The sequence below is a fragment of the Carassius gibelio genome, chromosome B7 (assembly GCF_023724105.1).
Source record: "Carassius gibelio isolate Cgi1373 ecotype wild population from Czech Republic chromosome B7, carGib1.2-hapl.c, whole genome shotgun sequence".
NCBI lineage: Eukaryota > Metazoa > Chordata > Actinopteri > Cypriniformes > Cyprinidae > Carassius > Carassius gibelio.
The window spans coordinates 2362043-2378352 of NC_068402.1; the positions used below are offsets into that span (position 1 = coordinate 2362043).

The 16310-nt window shown below is 42.5% G+C and overlaps 2 protein-coding genes across 7 annotated transcripts in view; both read left to right on the plus strand.

Moving 5' to 3' along the window:
- Nucleotides 1–16310, plus strand: part of LOC127962242 (lysophospholipid acyltransferase LPCAT4) — a 75095-nt gene that overhangs the window by 38846 nt on the left and 19939 nt on the right. The window contains exon 14 of one of the 4 annotated variants that reach the window (XR_008154537.1): nucleotides 9977–10454. The exons of the other annotated variants lie outside the window; for them this stretch is intronic. The gene's annotated coding sequence lies outside the window, so the exon portion shown is untranslated. Of the gene's footprint in view, nucleotides 1–9976; nucleotides 10455–16310 lie in introns of those variants that run through there. 4 annotated transcript variants of the gene reach the window in all.
- Nucleotides 1–16310, plus strand: part of LOC127962282 (H/ACA ribonucleoprotein complex subunit 3) — a 78904-nt gene that overhangs the window by 31905 nt on the left and 30689 nt on the right. Inside the window, exon 3 of one of the 3 annotated variants that reach the window (XR_008154540.1) lies at nucleotides 15420–15562. The exons of 1 other annotated variant lie outside the window; for it this stretch is intronic. The gene's annotated coding sequence lies outside the window, so the exon portion shown is untranslated. Of the gene's footprint in view, nucleotides 1–15379; nucleotides 15563–16310 lie in introns of those variants that run through there. One more of the 3 variants, XM_052561837.1, reaches the window with a different exon arrangement.

Sequence of the window (16310 nt, forward strand, 5' to 3'; positions counted from 1 at the left end):
GAGTTATTCTTACTTCAGAGGTCGTGTGTATCTGTCCTGAGTCTGAGTCACTTATTCAGTGCCACATTATTTGTTTACTAGTCTAAAAACCCTATTTCATATTCACTTCCTCTATATTTGTGTAATGGTCCATCTCTTTCCATTAATTTCCATACTTACATCTGTGTCAGTCTTTATCAGTCAATATGAAATTGAACCTTATTTAACAGAATGACATACTTATAAATATTCTTAATTTACATTTTGACACTAAGTGGCTATTATAATATTATAGCTCCATTCAGTTTGAAATGCATTTTTATTTTACTGTTGAGTCACTTTTAGATGATGCATTTTAAAACAAGTAACCCACAGATGATCTGACTGATGAGGGCTGAGATCATTAGTGAAGAAGGTGAAACTGACAGCCTTTAAAACCTCTGTTTGAGGATCCAGTGTGTGAGATGAAAGAAGATCTGGGATTATTGTGAGAAGGGTTTTAGAAATTAAAAGAAAAGACAAGAGGATTATTCCCGTTCATTTTCCTCTTCAGAGCCGAGGTCTCTGCTGGTGAAGATGAGACACAGCAGACATGAGCAACAGAGACCAGCCTCCATTAATCTGCTCATATTGTGTATTTATTACCCTGAGGTCCATTTATAATGTTAGAAAAGACTCTCATCATCCAAAATAAAATACCATCATCTGCTTCTGTTTCAGAAGAAATGTGTCTGATGTTCTCTGTCTAGATACTCAATCTAGATACTAGACTGTGATTGAATGGAGTGCAAAGATTGAAACATTGTTAATTTTTTTGATTTCATCTCTCTGTGAATATTCTAATAGTTTAGTTTCCTACTCCTGCCGTTTATTGTATTTTTTTTTTTGTTTTGTTTATGAGACATGAATATGTTTGCATGTAAACACATCCTCATTCATTTGTTTATGTCTACAGCACATTCACACGTTCAGGATGGACAGGATTTACATCTCTGACGTAAAACTGAAGCATAAACAATGAGCGTATTATTTCAGTCACATTTGATTACATGTCATTCAGTGTTATTAAATAAATGTTTACTGTAGAACCTGCTTATGCAACACATTATCACTCCTAACTGACTGACACGTGGCCAGGACCCTTTGGCATCATTTTTCATTGCTCAGGGGTATCCTTTTAGCATTAAATTTCAACATGCAGGGTCCTCCATTTTTTTCAGTTGTTTGTCTTAGGTTAATGTTTTGCATGCATTTGTAAAAAAAAAAAATACTTTTATATAAATTTGTACTTTGACTGGAATACAACCCCAGCTTTACCCTAAACCTATAACTTCTGAACAATATAAAATACGACAGGAAAATAAAAGTACAGTCGCAGGTATTTGCAAAAACTGACGTAAATAAAACCGTTGAGACTATTTACATGAAAAATTACAACTCAACATACATGCAATGATGGCAATATTATTACTCGAGATACAAGTTAGTTACGACAATTAAATTCCCAGTGCCTTTCACGTCAGCATATTGATGCCAAGGATTTTTATTGAAAGCAAAGGAGAACCTGCACATCGAAAAATGACCTAAAGGTGTAGTGTGTGTGTCAGAAAGTAAGCGTCAATATTTGACAAGCTGGGAGTGAGAATGTGTAGGGATACAGCATGCTGCTGTAGATCTGTAAAGCCTCAGTTTTTATTGTGAATCACAATACAGTCATTTATTTATTGATTGATTTAGTAAAAACCAATCAGATTCAACATTTTGTTAAATTCAACAAAGTAGCTTGGTTCATTATTTTTCAGTGTTAATTTATCATAGTTTCTTCTTTTAAAGTTGCTATGTTCAAGAGTGCACTGGGACAGAGCTGTATGTTGCACCCTTCTTATTTATTAAGTTGTGTCATCAACAAAATAAATAATTTGAACACAAATTTTGATAGATTCTCTCATCTGGCAACACTAACGTTTCTAGTTTTCTCTTGTTAGCTACCATGTAATCAAAAACTGAAGTCGGTGCAACAGCTAAAATGTTTTTAGCCTTATTTAAGTGAATAAAGTGTCATTCCTGACTCACTTTTTTCCTACGAAGCCCCGCACATGCAGGAAAAAATAGTAGGCACGTTTTAGTACACTGAGGGAATTAATTATTAAATCGTGCACACAATTTATTTATTTTTTCTTGCATTTTTCTTGTGGGGCTCCGTATTTTTTAGCAATTTGATTCTAGCACTTGAAAATCATTGCAGATCTACTCCGAGGCATAGCAACAGGGCAGGCAGGGCAAGCGACTGCCTTGGGCCCCACATTTTGAACATTTGAACAATCTCAATATTAATATAAGGTTGTTGAGGCTCATTTTGTATCTCTTTGTGAGAGACTTAAAAACAAAGTAGTGTAATTGTCACATACAATTACACAAAATCCAGTTGCAAGTGTAACACAGTTTATTTTCCACAACAGCAACAAGCAAGATGCGTGGAGCATAGAACAGGTAAGCTGGTAAGCAGTCTCTGTCACACACAGATTGTGAAGCATTGACCCGATCCAGCTCCGAGACAATCCCTGGTAACAGACGTTGAAGCACGCTGGACGATATCTGAAGCTGAGAGCAAGACAAGAACTCTAGTATGGTGTACATTTTAGGACATCCTCAGACCTTTATGAAACCTCAGTCATTTATGAAACCTCAGTCATTAAATGAAAAGGCGTCATGCCTCAGACTAAAAGGCTTCAGTCATTGGACAAAACGGCTTTGCGCCTCAATCTGAAAAGCTTTCGCGCTCAGGAAAAATGATGTCAGGTGTCAGGTCTCATACAATAAGGCATCAGACGAAACAAACTCAGACAAAATGGACTCAGACGAAACGGACTCAGACAAAAAGGCATCAGACAAAATGAACTCAGACAAAATGGACTCAGACAACAAGGCAACAGACGTAATGGACTCAGACAAAAAGGCATCAGATGAAACAAACTCAGACAACAAGGCAACAGACGAAACAGACTTGGACAAAAAGGCATCAGACAAAACAGACTCAGCCAAAAAGGCATAAGACAAAAAGGCATCAGACAAAACAAACTCAGACAAAATGGACTCAGACAACAAGGCAACAGAAGAAATGGACTCAGACAAAAAGACATCAGATGAAACAGACTCGGACGAAAAGGCATCAGACAAAATGGACTCAGACAAAAAGGCATCAGACGAAACAGACTCAGGCAAATAGCCATCAGAAGAAATGGACTCAAACAAAACTGACTGAGACAAAAAGGCATCAGAAGAAATGGACTAAGACAAAAAGGCATCAGACAAAACGGACTCAGACAACAAGGCATCAGACGAATCGGACTAAGACAAAAAAGAATCATTAAAAAACAGACTCAGACAAAATAGACTCAGACAAAACAAACTCAAACAACAAGGCATCATACAAAACAGACTCAGACAAAAAGGCATCAGAAGAAACGGACTGAGACAAAAAGGCATCGGACAAAACGGTCTCAGACAACAAAGCATCAGACGAAACATACTCAGACAAAAAGGCATTAGACAAAACGAACGCAGACAACAAAGCATCAGACGAAACAGACTCAGACAAAAATGCATCAGACGAAACGGACGCAGACAACAAGGCATCAGAAGAAATGGACAAAGACAAAAAGGCAACAGACAAAACGGACTCAGACAGACAAAAGGCATCAGACGAAACAGACTCAGACAAAAAGGCATCAGACGAAACAGACTCAGACAACAAGGCAACAGACGAAACAGACTTGGACAAAAAGGCATCAGACAAAACAGACTCAGCCAAAAAGGCATAAGACAAAAAGGCATCAGACAAAACAAACTCAGACAAAATGGACTCAGACAACAAGGCAACAGACGAAATGGACTCAGACAAAAAGGCATCAGATGAAACAAACTCAGACAACAAGGCAACAGACGAAACAGACTTGGACAAAAAGGCATCAGACAAAACAGACTCAGCCAAAAAGGCATAAGACAAAAAGGCATCAGACAAAACAAACTCAGACAAAATGGACTCAGACAACAAGGCAACAGAAGAAATGGACTCAGACAAAAAGACATCAGACGAAACAGACTCGGACGAAAAGGCATCAGACAAAATGGACTCAGACAAAAAGGCATCAGACGAAACAGACTCAGGCAAATAGCCATCAGAAGAAATGGACTCAAACAAAACTGACTGAGACAAAAAGGCATCAGAAGAAATGGACTAAGACAAAAAGGCATCAGACAAATGGACTCAGACAACAAGGCATCAGACGAATCGGACTCAGACAAAAAAGAATCATTAGAAAACAGACTCAGACAAAATAGACTCAGACAAAACAAACTCAAACAACAAGGCATCATACAAAACAGACTCAGACAAAAAGGCATCAGAAGAAACGGACTGAGACAAAAAGGCATCGGACAAAACGGTCTCAGACAACAAAGCATCAGACGAAACATACTCAGACAAAAAGGCATTAGACAAAACGAACGCAGACAACAAAGCATCAGACGAAACAGACTCAGACAAAAAGGCATCAGACGAAACGGACGCAGACAACAAGGCATCAGAAGAAATGGACAAAGACAAAAAGGCAACAGACAAAACGGACTCAGACAGACAAAAGGCATCAGACGAAACAGACTCAGACAAAAAGGCATCAGACGAAACAGACTCAGACAAAAAGGCATCAGACAAAACAGACTCAGGCAAATAGGCATCAGAGGAAATGGACTCAGACAAAACTGACTGAGACAAAAAGGCATCAGACGAAACGGACTCAGACAAATAGGCATTAGAAGAAATGGACTAACACAAAAGGGCATCGGACAAAACGGACTCAGACAAAAAGGCATCAGACGAAACGGGCTCGGACGAAAAGGCATCAGACAAAATAGGCTCGGACGAAAAGGCATCAGACAAAACGGACCCAGACAAAATAGCATCAGACAAAACGGACTCAGACAAAAAGGCATCAGACGAAACGGGCTCGGACGAAAAGGCATCAGACAAAATAGGCTCGGACGAAAAGGCATCAGACAAAACGGACCCAGACAAAATAGCATCAGACAAAACGGACTCAGACAAAATAGACTCGGACAAAACAAACTCAGACAAAAAGGCATCAGACAAAACAGACTCGGGACAAAAAAGGCATCAGACGAAATGGACTCAGACAAAACTGTGTGTGTGTGTGTGTGTATGTGTGTGTGAGAGTGTGTGTGTGTGTGTGTGAGAAAGAGAGAGAGAGTGTGAGTGTGAGAGAGAGAGTGTGTGTCCTCAGTTTCTCTCACACTCTTTGGTTCTTCTGCAGTCTCACTCGAGCTCATGTGGAGGCTTGTGATGGTTGGGTTTAGGATAAACACAAGGAGAGGGTAGGATCCAATTGCAAGTATGGGTTTTATTAACAGAAGGGAAAAATACAAAATAAACAGTCATGGGAGACAAACCAAACAAAAGAGGGAACCGGATGAAACGGATAAGAACTCGGAGGAACAAGAAGGTAACGGGAAGACTCGGGAGACGAGCACAACTCACACATAGGGTAAGGACTCCATACAGATGACAGAGAAAGACAGCTATACATAGGGAGACTAATGACAGAGGATTGTCAGCACCTGTGCGATTCTAATTGGAGTGCAATTACTGTGAAGACAGAACCAGACTAGAGGAATTAAAGTGCCTATGGTGAAGTGCCTAAGGAGAAGTGAGCTCACTAGGGAACACCCAGGAAAACAGAGACTGACAGCGTGACATTACCCCCTCCCCTACGGAGCAGCTCCCAGATGCTACACCTGAAACCCCGGAAAACCCAACAGAAAAAGAGGTAGGAGGGAGGTGAAGCGGCGCGGACTAGGGGGAGGGTCAGAAAAACAGGGACAGGAGAACCAGACAGAATGGACAGAGACAAACAACCAGGTGGAATGGAGAGACAAACACATGACAACCAGGTAAAATGGAAAAAACAGAGACGGAACAACCAGATGGGATGGAAAGGCAGTCCTCCTGGACGGCTGCGGCCCGCTCGGGAACGTCCTGCTGGACGGCAGCGGCCCGCTCGGGAACGTCCTGCTGGACAGCAGCGGCCCGCTCGGGAACGTTCTCCGGACCTTGAGGAATGGCAGACGCCTGTCTCCTCCTCCGTCCTTTATGATGGCGAGTCGGTGGCACCTTATCAGGAGACTCAGGTGTTGAATCGGCCATCATGGGTTGTGGCGCTGGACTGGCGACCATCTTGTACTGTGGCGCTGGACTGGCGGCCATCTTGTACTGTGACGCTGGACTGGCGGCCATCTTGTACTGTGACGCTGGACTGGCGGCCATCTTGTGCTGTGGCGCTGGGTTAGCGGCCATCTTGTGCTGTGGTGCTAGGCTGGCGGCCATCATGGGTTGTGGCGCTGGACTGGCGACCATCTTGTACTGTGACGCTGGGTTAGCGGCCATCTTGTGCTGTGGCGCTGGGTTAGCGGCCATCTTGTGCTGTGGCGCTGGGTTAGCAGCCATCTTGTGCTGTGACACTGGGTCTGCGACCATCTTGTGCTGTGGTGTAGGGTTGGCGGCCATTTTGTGCAGCAACACAGGACTGGCGGCCATCTTGTACTGTGGCGCTGGACTGGCGGCCATCTTGTACTGTGGCGCTGGACTGGCGGCCATCTTGTACTGTGGCGCTGGACTGGCAGCCATCTTGTGCTGTGGTGCTGGGTTGGCGGCCATTTTGTGCCGATGCACAGGACTGGCGGCCATCTGGTTCCACGGCACTGGCTCGGCCGATCTGCGTTTCCCCTCTCCTCTCGGGACATACTGGGGAACTGGCAGCACCCAACCGAATCCCGGGTCGACGGGCGCCCACAGTAGAGATCGCTGCCGGACCTCCTCCCGGCTGTTTGTTCCGGAGCGACCTCCCCTGGTTCCCCGGAACACCACTAGGCGAGAGCCCTCGAAGCCACCTCTCTCCCGCTTGCTGGCTGGGGAGAACATGGCAGCAGACATACCGCTGGATCCTTGTGGATGGAGTCCTGTGACGGCTGGTGAAAGACAGTCCGGAAACAAATGCGAGTTAACAGGATTTAATGAGATGAAGATAAATAATACAACAACACACAAAGACGATGAGACGATAACACTCCAGGGAGACGGTGGAAGGTGAGAAATCTAGCCGGAAGAGGAGTGTAGGTGAGGTGTCCGGGTCTTGACGGCGTGAGGCAGCAGGAACTGCGGGGAACAGAGCCGAAGGTAAGTGTCCGTGGCTGAGTGATCGTGCGGAGAGTGGATGAGGTTCTAGGGAAAACACAGACATCCAAACGCAAACTAACACAAAAGCCAGATGGGGGTAACACAACGACATGAAACAACGATCTCACAAACACAAGACGTGAGACAAGCCATATATAGGAGATGAGTAATGAGTGGCAGCTGTTGCTGATACAATTAACGGAGACGCCCACAACTAATCAGTGCAGACGCAGAACACACAGAATTCACCACAAAGTTTAAACAACCCGAGATCACGGTTTACCAACCGTGACAAGGCTGAGATTAATCATGTGATTGACAGCTGTCACTCAGGCCAGAGCTCCATGGTAATGGCCGATCACCTGACCCCTCTTCTTGGGCTGAAGGACAGAAAGACGGCTGTGAAGATCTGCTCACTTTACTCAAAGGTACCACAGTGTGAGATTCAGTTCATCATTTATTACCCTCTTGAACACAATATGACAAAACAGAGCATCATAAAATCATAAGAGTGTCATTAAAGCACTATATTCATTCTTCAAAATATCTTCTTAATATTTGTGTGTTAACTCCTCCTTTTGTGGTCATTATTCACTGAAATGCACACTAGAATTAGAGCATTTGGTTATAAGACTTACAAAAGCCAATAAATGGAAGAAAAGCATCAGAACGTCAGTCTAACATGACACTGACCAGCTGTTTTTTTGTCAATAATACCAGTGATGTTTCCCCTCACGTGTAAATGTGTTATGAGTGTGTTTGTGCTGCTGTTTTAGTTCAAAAGCGAAATAATTAGCTATTTCCAAATAATTTGTTAACATTTACAAGCACACAAGATGATTTTATGAATCGGAGCAGGAAACCGCAGATCTGTGTATTTGTGTTGAAGTGAGTGTGTGTTTGCAGGACGATACGGTGGATCTGAGGCAGATCTGTCTGAGTGTTTCAGCTGTTTCTGAGTTCAGGAGTCTGGAGTCTCTCATACACACTGCCTTCAAGGTGAGAGAGTGTGTGTGTGTGTGTCAGTGTGTGTGTGTGTGTGTGTGTGTGTGTGTGTGTGTGTGTGTGTGTGTGTGTGTGTGAGTGTGATGTTATTACATACAGATGCACTTAGATGCTTGTTTGAGAGTGAAGCGCAGCACGGTGTTCATTTACACACAAGCTGCTCATGATAACAGTGTCTTCAGTGTAAATGCTGCTCTGATCCGTGTCTGTCGTCAGTGGTTCGATGCAGACCACGACGGGTTGTTGAGTGCAGATGATCTGGGGTAAAGATCTGGGGGTAAAAATCTGGGGTAAAGATAAGTCTAGGGGTAAAAGGAGTAACATTCAAAAATTATGTGGTAAAACCTGTAAAACTGATGGAGGCATTAAGAGACGATGCAGAGACACTAGTTGCCAACAAATGTGATTTATTGTACAACGTGAAAATCCAAATAACTACCAAAAAGAATATAAATCATTAAAGAGACAACCAATATATACAAATATTTACAACTCCGAAAACAAACAAAAAGAATACAAATAAATCCAAGAGAAAGAGGATGCTAGTGACGCCAAAAGAAAGAAAGAAACAAAACAAAAGCACTTCTAACTTATTTTAAACCTCTAACCTAACTAAAGAAAAGAAAGCAAATCTTCAGCGCCAGACACTATAAACTTCCCTATTCTCAACTAATAAAAACCAAACATACAGAGGGTGGCGTTCACCTCTTACCTAGGGTGTCTAAACAGATTGAGTTACCTAAATCTTGCACAATGGAAGTCGCACGACATCTTCCCTATCCACCTTCCTCCTGGGTAAGGAGTAAACGTCTTAGAGCCTAAGCTCAGCAAAGCTCAAAGAGCAACGCCATCCAAGTCACAAATTGAGCTGAAATGATCAGGTATGTCACTCATTTTGCAAAAAACACATCTTGAGAGTCCAGAAGCATTGACTGCGTGATGAATACATCATTTTAAAAAACAAAATGTTAATATTGTGTTGCATTTTAAATACAATATTGTAGCTTTTTATTTTTTTCAGTTTCACCAATGAAAATCATTCTACACTATTAGTGTATTTCAGAACAACACTGTGGAGTTTGGTTCCTGAACAAATCTGTTTTAAACGAATCATTTGAACAAATGACTCATTCAGACTTGCTGTCATCCACCGGTGGTTTTAGTGTCTTATTTATCTTTGACTAATTTTGAATAAGTTAACAAGGCTCTCGCCATGAACATATCCTTAGACGCTGACGTGGCGTTAAAAAAGTAAAAAGAAAAAAATGTTAAACCCAGCGAAGATACAAGCACAAAAACACAATACACAAAATATTGTTAAAAATAAAAACAAACTCCCAAAAAAATATTGGTATGTCATTTGTCGTCAGTATCGCACACCATTAGTTTGAGCCTATAATGCTAATATTTGACTATTGTACGCTAATTGATTGTGTGTTCATCTCATAAAGCTTCTCTGCAGGACTTAATGACGACGCATCCAGTTTATCGCAGAGTCTTCACCGAGTATCTCCACACCAGCGGACTCGCAGACGGAAAACACAATGGGATTCCCAACAGAAACACCAACAGGGTTTATAACCATTACGGAGCGACCGATACGAAGTCCAACTGAGCAATACTGGGACGAACGTCTGAAATATTCAACATCTGTACCCCAAGCCAAGTATTAGTTCTCGTTCGGTCTGACTGCACATATGTTAACGAGCATCAACTGAGCGTGAGCTGAGAATGTAGTTCGAGGTTACCTTTACGTGATTTCTTTCTTGAGTGTTACTGTTTTCTGTGCTGGGAATTATATTGTGAGAATATAGCACAACTACTACAGATACAGTACAGATGTCTTTATATATAAATATATTTTATCATGAAGTCCGAAGGATTTGTTTGTGTATTAAAATTTTTATATTTTGGCATTTTAAGCTTTGTTTATTGGAAAAACCCAAGGCATACTTTACTGCGAAGGATTTCTGCTGAAGTGTCATATTTTATACTTTAATATATTAACATTCTTAAATGAGGACTTTATTTGGTGTTTTGTTTTTATGGTTTATTAGTGTCAAGTGCTCTTTCATCTTTTCTGAAACGTTTGTCGCTTGTACATTGAGCTTCGGTCACGTCTATTTGCAATCGATGATACACTTCTGTCTTGCGATGAAAATCACAATGTAAATCTACTCTTTTCACGTTAATTTTGATTAAATCAGTTTCTTGTCCAACGATCTTTCATCTTGTATGTTGTCTCTTGTGTTTTTTATGTTTGTTTGTTTGCATTATTTTCCTTAATCGTATCTGATTTCTTCAGGGTTGTCTGTTTAATACAAATGTTTTTCATTCTCTGGGAATCGTTGGGAATGTCCGAATCAATTTTGTTGCTTTTTGCACTTCTTTCGTTCATATGATTTCCCAGATTTGGTCTGTTTCTTATCTGGAGATCTTCAGGAGATCTGTCACGGAGTGACTGTGACGGGGCGGAACCAAAAATGAGGAAGATTAGTTCCGCCCGGACCACATATCGCAAACCGACGAACCCAAATCGGCTTGTTATTGGAAAAGATGTGTTGTTGAGCGTGGCGATCACTGATTGGGCAATTTGGTGAAGAGGAGACACATAAATATGGCATCAGAAACACAGGAAGTGGTTGGTGATTCCCAGTAGTTATTGTGGGTGCAATGGAGCAGAGGGGAGAGTTGACGAGCGTGTGTACTGTGTACTGTGTACTGTGTACTGTGTACTGTGTACTGTGGAGCTTGGGCAAAGAGAGATACACACACAGGGCTGAGTATACGAATATCTTTATTGGAGCATTGTGTTCAGATGCATTGTGTGATGTGAAGTTAACACCCATTAAAGATCTGCTAGGATTGCAGGAAGGAGATCGTGCTGCCAGTTGTGCCGGATGTCGGTTATCTGGAAGAGAAGTGGAAAGATCCATTGTTAATGAAGTGTGAGTACACTGAAATATTAGTCGTGTCAACAGTTACTTTGCAAGTGTGGAATATCCATATACCGCTTGTGAGTTGTGACCAGTGTGAGCGGCCCCACCGTAATAGGATTGGTGGGTGAGCTGGGACCAGCAAAAAAAGGAGTTTGGTGCCTTGTCGTGGCTGTGACGTTTCCTCTGGCTGTCTGTTGCATCGGTGCCCCCAACGTCCAGGAACTAATCCCCGGTCCTATGTGGTTTTGACCCTAATTCACTGTGAATGTGTGGAGTGCAGTGGGTGAGTCCTTTTCTTTGCTGTGTGTACACTTGAAGTCTGCAGTGTCGTGCTGTGTCATGTCGTCAGTAATCACCCTCTAGGCTGGGAGAGAAAACCCAGTGGAGAACGTGCACCGGTGTTGTGAGACGACCGTCTTTTATATACATGCCTACTCGTGGCTTTGGACCCCTACTCCGCCGAGTGGTGACGTGTCAACAATAGCAAGTAAGGAACAGTGTGAATATTGTGTGGGATGATGCCTGAGAGCAGTGTTTGCTGCTATATGAACATCCAGCTGTGTAGCCCTTGTGTATGAATACCTGTCTGTGGAGTGCTTTCAAAGGTTCGCCCCTGTCTAGATCTCTGGTCCGTTGTCTGGAAGAGAGGAGAGGGAAGCATTCGAGTCATTCCTGAGGTACATACCCGGTGGCACAAACCTACCTGAAGTCACCCAGCGTGGTGGCCCCAGCTGAGGCCGTGGAAGGCCCAACGTGCAGCAACTTCAATCTGTACTTCTATCCACTCTTGGTCAAATTCGAGAGGTGGTGCGTCCTTCTCCATATATTCACTGAAGCTAAGTAAATTTGTGAAGGAACTCTGTCTGTCTGTTACCAGTCCTACAGGTCTGAGCTTGAGGCTCGGAGTCGTCGTGGGAGAGTTTCCACGGAGGTGAGCGTGAGCTGAGAGTGTTGAGTGCTGGTCTGGGAAGTCTGCCCCGGTGAGGAAGACCACAGTTGTCGTGACATACACCCTCTCTACACCCCCGAGCTAAAAAGGTCTAAAGCCTGACGTCCACCTCTTCGAGGGTCTGTGAGTTGTATCCATTCAGTATTGTCACTGTATACCCACCTGCATGCCCAGAGTAAAGCTCCAGTTGCCCCTGTATACCCCTCTGTACGTCTAAAGCTAAGAGCCAGCGTATTGCCCTTGTATGCCCAGAGTCAAGCTCTAGTTGCCCTTGTATACTCACCTGTACGTCCAAAGTAAAGACCCAGTTGTCCTTCTGCATACTTGCCTGTATGCCCCGAGTGAAATATCAGTGCATCGCCCTTGCATACTCCCCTGCAAACTCCATCCGTAGGGTTTACCTGGACAAAAATCGGAGTTGAGGATTGTGTATCTTTTTTGCATACTTGCCTATACACAGTCCAAGACCCCAATATATTCACCTGCATTCTTACCTGTGGACCTTTTAGGCATTTCCAACCGCAGACCCAGAATCTCGTGGCGAATGGCGTCCGGTACGGACCCCACCCAATTCATCAAAATTACTTACCTTCTTTGCTCTGCGTGCAGGGACTGGAAGGGCCCCACCGACGGTTCTCCTGCAGGAGAAACGCTAAGGCACTACTGAGAAAAACCCTGTTGAGTCATGTGAAGGAAAGGACACCGATTACTGACCGGCTTATCTGAGAGTCCACGTGACCGAGTCAGAAGCGACTCGGACCTATACTCTCTGGCCCCGAGAATGGATTTTAGATTCCCTTTTCCCTTCCCTTCACACCTTTTTAAATTTAAATAAAGTTTGTTTTAAATATATCCTCTCTCTCGTGTGTCTGGTCATTGGGTTGTTCTTGGGACCTCCTCGAGGTGGAAACTAGGGAGGGGCGAGACTCACGACATCTGTGGTCCGCTCCGACCTGTGACAGATCTACGCTCCTGAGAGAGAAAATAGACCTGTTTCTTCAAACAACAAGCCTTCAAGTCTGTTTACACATGAAAGAAAAATCCACAATGATAACCGTTTTAGCGTCCACACCAGAAGACAAAAAAGCTAGTGTTAAATAGGCTAATCATACCTGTGTTCCTTTAGAAAGCCTCAGTTTCCCATCCTCCTTTGCGTGGTGAGTCGCACATCCGTGTTCTAGCTTCGCTCGCCGCACGTGGTGTTTTTAGCTGCTGGCTTCACAATATAAACCTGCTTTCTGCTCGGAAATCATCGAAATAAACTTCACGTTCCGGCGTGTGATCAGTTGACCATGTTCCTGCAGTATCTGAGCGAGAATGGCGACAGGGTTTATACTCCAGGTGAATTATATAACGTTATATACGTAACCCATATAATATGAGTTTTACACTTCGTGAAATAGGGCTTGGGCGCCAAGTTGCATTCTGGGACGTGGCGGCCATGTTGCCAGCTTCGCGAATATAAACATACAGCCAGTTGAACCAGAGTTGGGAGAAAGAAAAAAAGATATCAATCGCAAAAAGATTGAGAAGTATTTATTAAAAAGAAGTATTTATAGGGATATGCTAAATGGGAATGCCAGGGACCGGTATGTGGACAAAATCGGCTCTATTAATGGTTTGGATCCATATGAAATTTCCAACAAATAGTGGAGTACCGACGGAGACTTGTTGCCGCACGTTTGCATTACAGATATCTTCGCCTACCTTGTTTGTTTTGTGAGCGCCTACACTTCAGAATAGTTCCGAAGCTTCAAGTCAAGTCTCATGTATTGTTCACAAATGGATGGGTTCAGGAGCTGCAAATCATAGAACCCCGGAACAGTGGCAAACATTATACAGTAATCCGGTAAGCTGCGCTCTACCTAGCTGCTAGTTTAGTAACCGTAATTGCTAACAACCATTCACACATGGACTTTTAACAATGTGTTTCAAAAGTGTAGTTAGTAGCTGTCCGCCCTCCCATTTTTCCGGGGTTCTCACGTATTTGAGCTGTTTTCCTGCTGTCTTCCCATTTTAGTATTTTCCAGTAAAATATCCTGTTAGCCCCTCCATCAGACCGGTCAAGTCTCTGTGTTGTTGTCCTGTTGCTACTCCTTGTCCTTCTAGCGAAACATGTTTTTAAAGCATCGTTTTGATTACTTGAAAGCAACCTTAGCGTGATGTTGGGCTTTTTAAGATAGCGTGGTTGTTGTGAGAGCACGATTTCACGCCAATCTGTAACTAAAGTCACATTAGACCTAGCTTCACAAATCGCTTAACGTTAGTTAATGCAGCAGTTTTATAGCAGAGGGATAGCAACAAAAAGATGAATGTTGAAATTTCCCGTATTTTGGATGAGTAACTCGAGAAATTTCCCTTATTTTCAATGTTGACTTAAGCTATATAAATTAATATTCAGATGTTATGGTCTCCGTAGTCGCGCCTCCAAGCAGGAAAGCGGTGTAAAATTAATCCATTCTCATTTTATTTTCCCCATGGCGATTATGTGTTGCACTATTACACCCCACAATACAGCAACGGTTGAAAATGGTTAAAATAGATTTTTAATTCATCAAATTAAGACACACGGATGAGAGGGAGTACGTCTAAACACTGCGCAGTAGTCCGAGTGGCAGTAAAGGAGGCTTTCAACGTGGCGGCCACACCAAGTAATGACGTCACGACGCCCAAGCCCTATTGTAATGTCAACATTAAAACTGTATTATAACGGTAGTATACGTCCAAAGTATTTTATTAGTGTATGAAAGTGTAAAACCATAGACCGTAAAAGAAATAAAATAATAAAATAAAACACCTTTTGTTGGTTCCCAGAATGATCTAATTTGGTTTCAAATACTCAACCGGAAGTGTTCTCTGTCTTTCGGGTGCTACTGTATGATTATCATTGTGATTTAATCAATAATTAATAACATTAAAGACATATACATTTCGAAAACATAACACCATGCGTTTTAATAATGAGTGGTATTTTATTGTACAGTTTCTGAAAGATCACTGGGATCTTGAGCATCTTTTGGTGTTTTGTTATTGTATGCAGCTTCAGCTGTGTAATGAAGAAGTACAGTGTTGAGGCAGGTTTTAAATGAATGATTTCTCTGTGTTTTTCTGCAGAAAGTGGACCCGAGTGGTCAGCCCACCAGCTCGGCTCATCCGGCCCGCTTCTCACCAGACGACAAGTTCTCCAGACACCGAGTGACCATCAAGAAGCGCTTCGGCCTGCTGCTGACCCAACAGCCCCGACCCGTGCTCTGAGACCATCATCATCATCATCATGATGACCGTGCTCTGAGACGACCTGTTCCTCTCTAACAGACTGACCATCAGTGCACTTCACACAGCTCACTCCTCTCGACTGAATCATGTCATGTTTACTCTCTCATCTACAAACCAACACACTGCTATCTCTGTTTATTCAATTAAATACATGTCATAAAATTACACACAGAGGTGAGAAATTAATATTTTCAAAATGTATAAACATTGAGTGTTTGATAATGTCTAAATATATAATGCAATGCAAAACATAAATTAAATAAGCTATTATGTCCAGTAAAACTACAGCAATTAGACTAGAGCTGAATACATGAAGGCTATGTTTATTAAACACATACGGGCATCTAGTGGTAAAACCATAACATTACAAACACCAAACACTGGTGATCTGATCGTGTGTGGTTGATCCTCCATAAACCTAGAATCTAGAAACATGGGACAAAAGAGTTCTTCAAACTGAGTATTCACGTGTGCGTGTGTGTGTGTGTGTGTGTGTGTGTGTGTGTGTGTGAATCAGACGTTTCACCTTACAGGTGGATTCATTTACTCTATTTTCTAACTCAATAGGCCTATCTCTCAAATGTATCCCATGGTAGAATCGCAGCTGTCTCTTTATGAATGACTGGAATATTCTTGTGAAGTGATAAAGACGTGTCCTGGGAGTTAAATATAGTGATCAGGGGTTAGATGCTCTATAGCAGGAATGGGCCAGCATTTGTTCTACTTTATACCAAAGGGCAAGATTACTAGTCCACTTCCACACACTTTTTACATAATTTCACTCAATTTCCTTTTTATTGAAGGGAATTAAAGCAGAATTAATGTAGATTGTTTTTAAAGATTTTATTAACTATACAACTTTTGCAGTTAGTTTAATTGAGAAGGGAAGCTTTGTCGTCAGTTGACAGCAGTA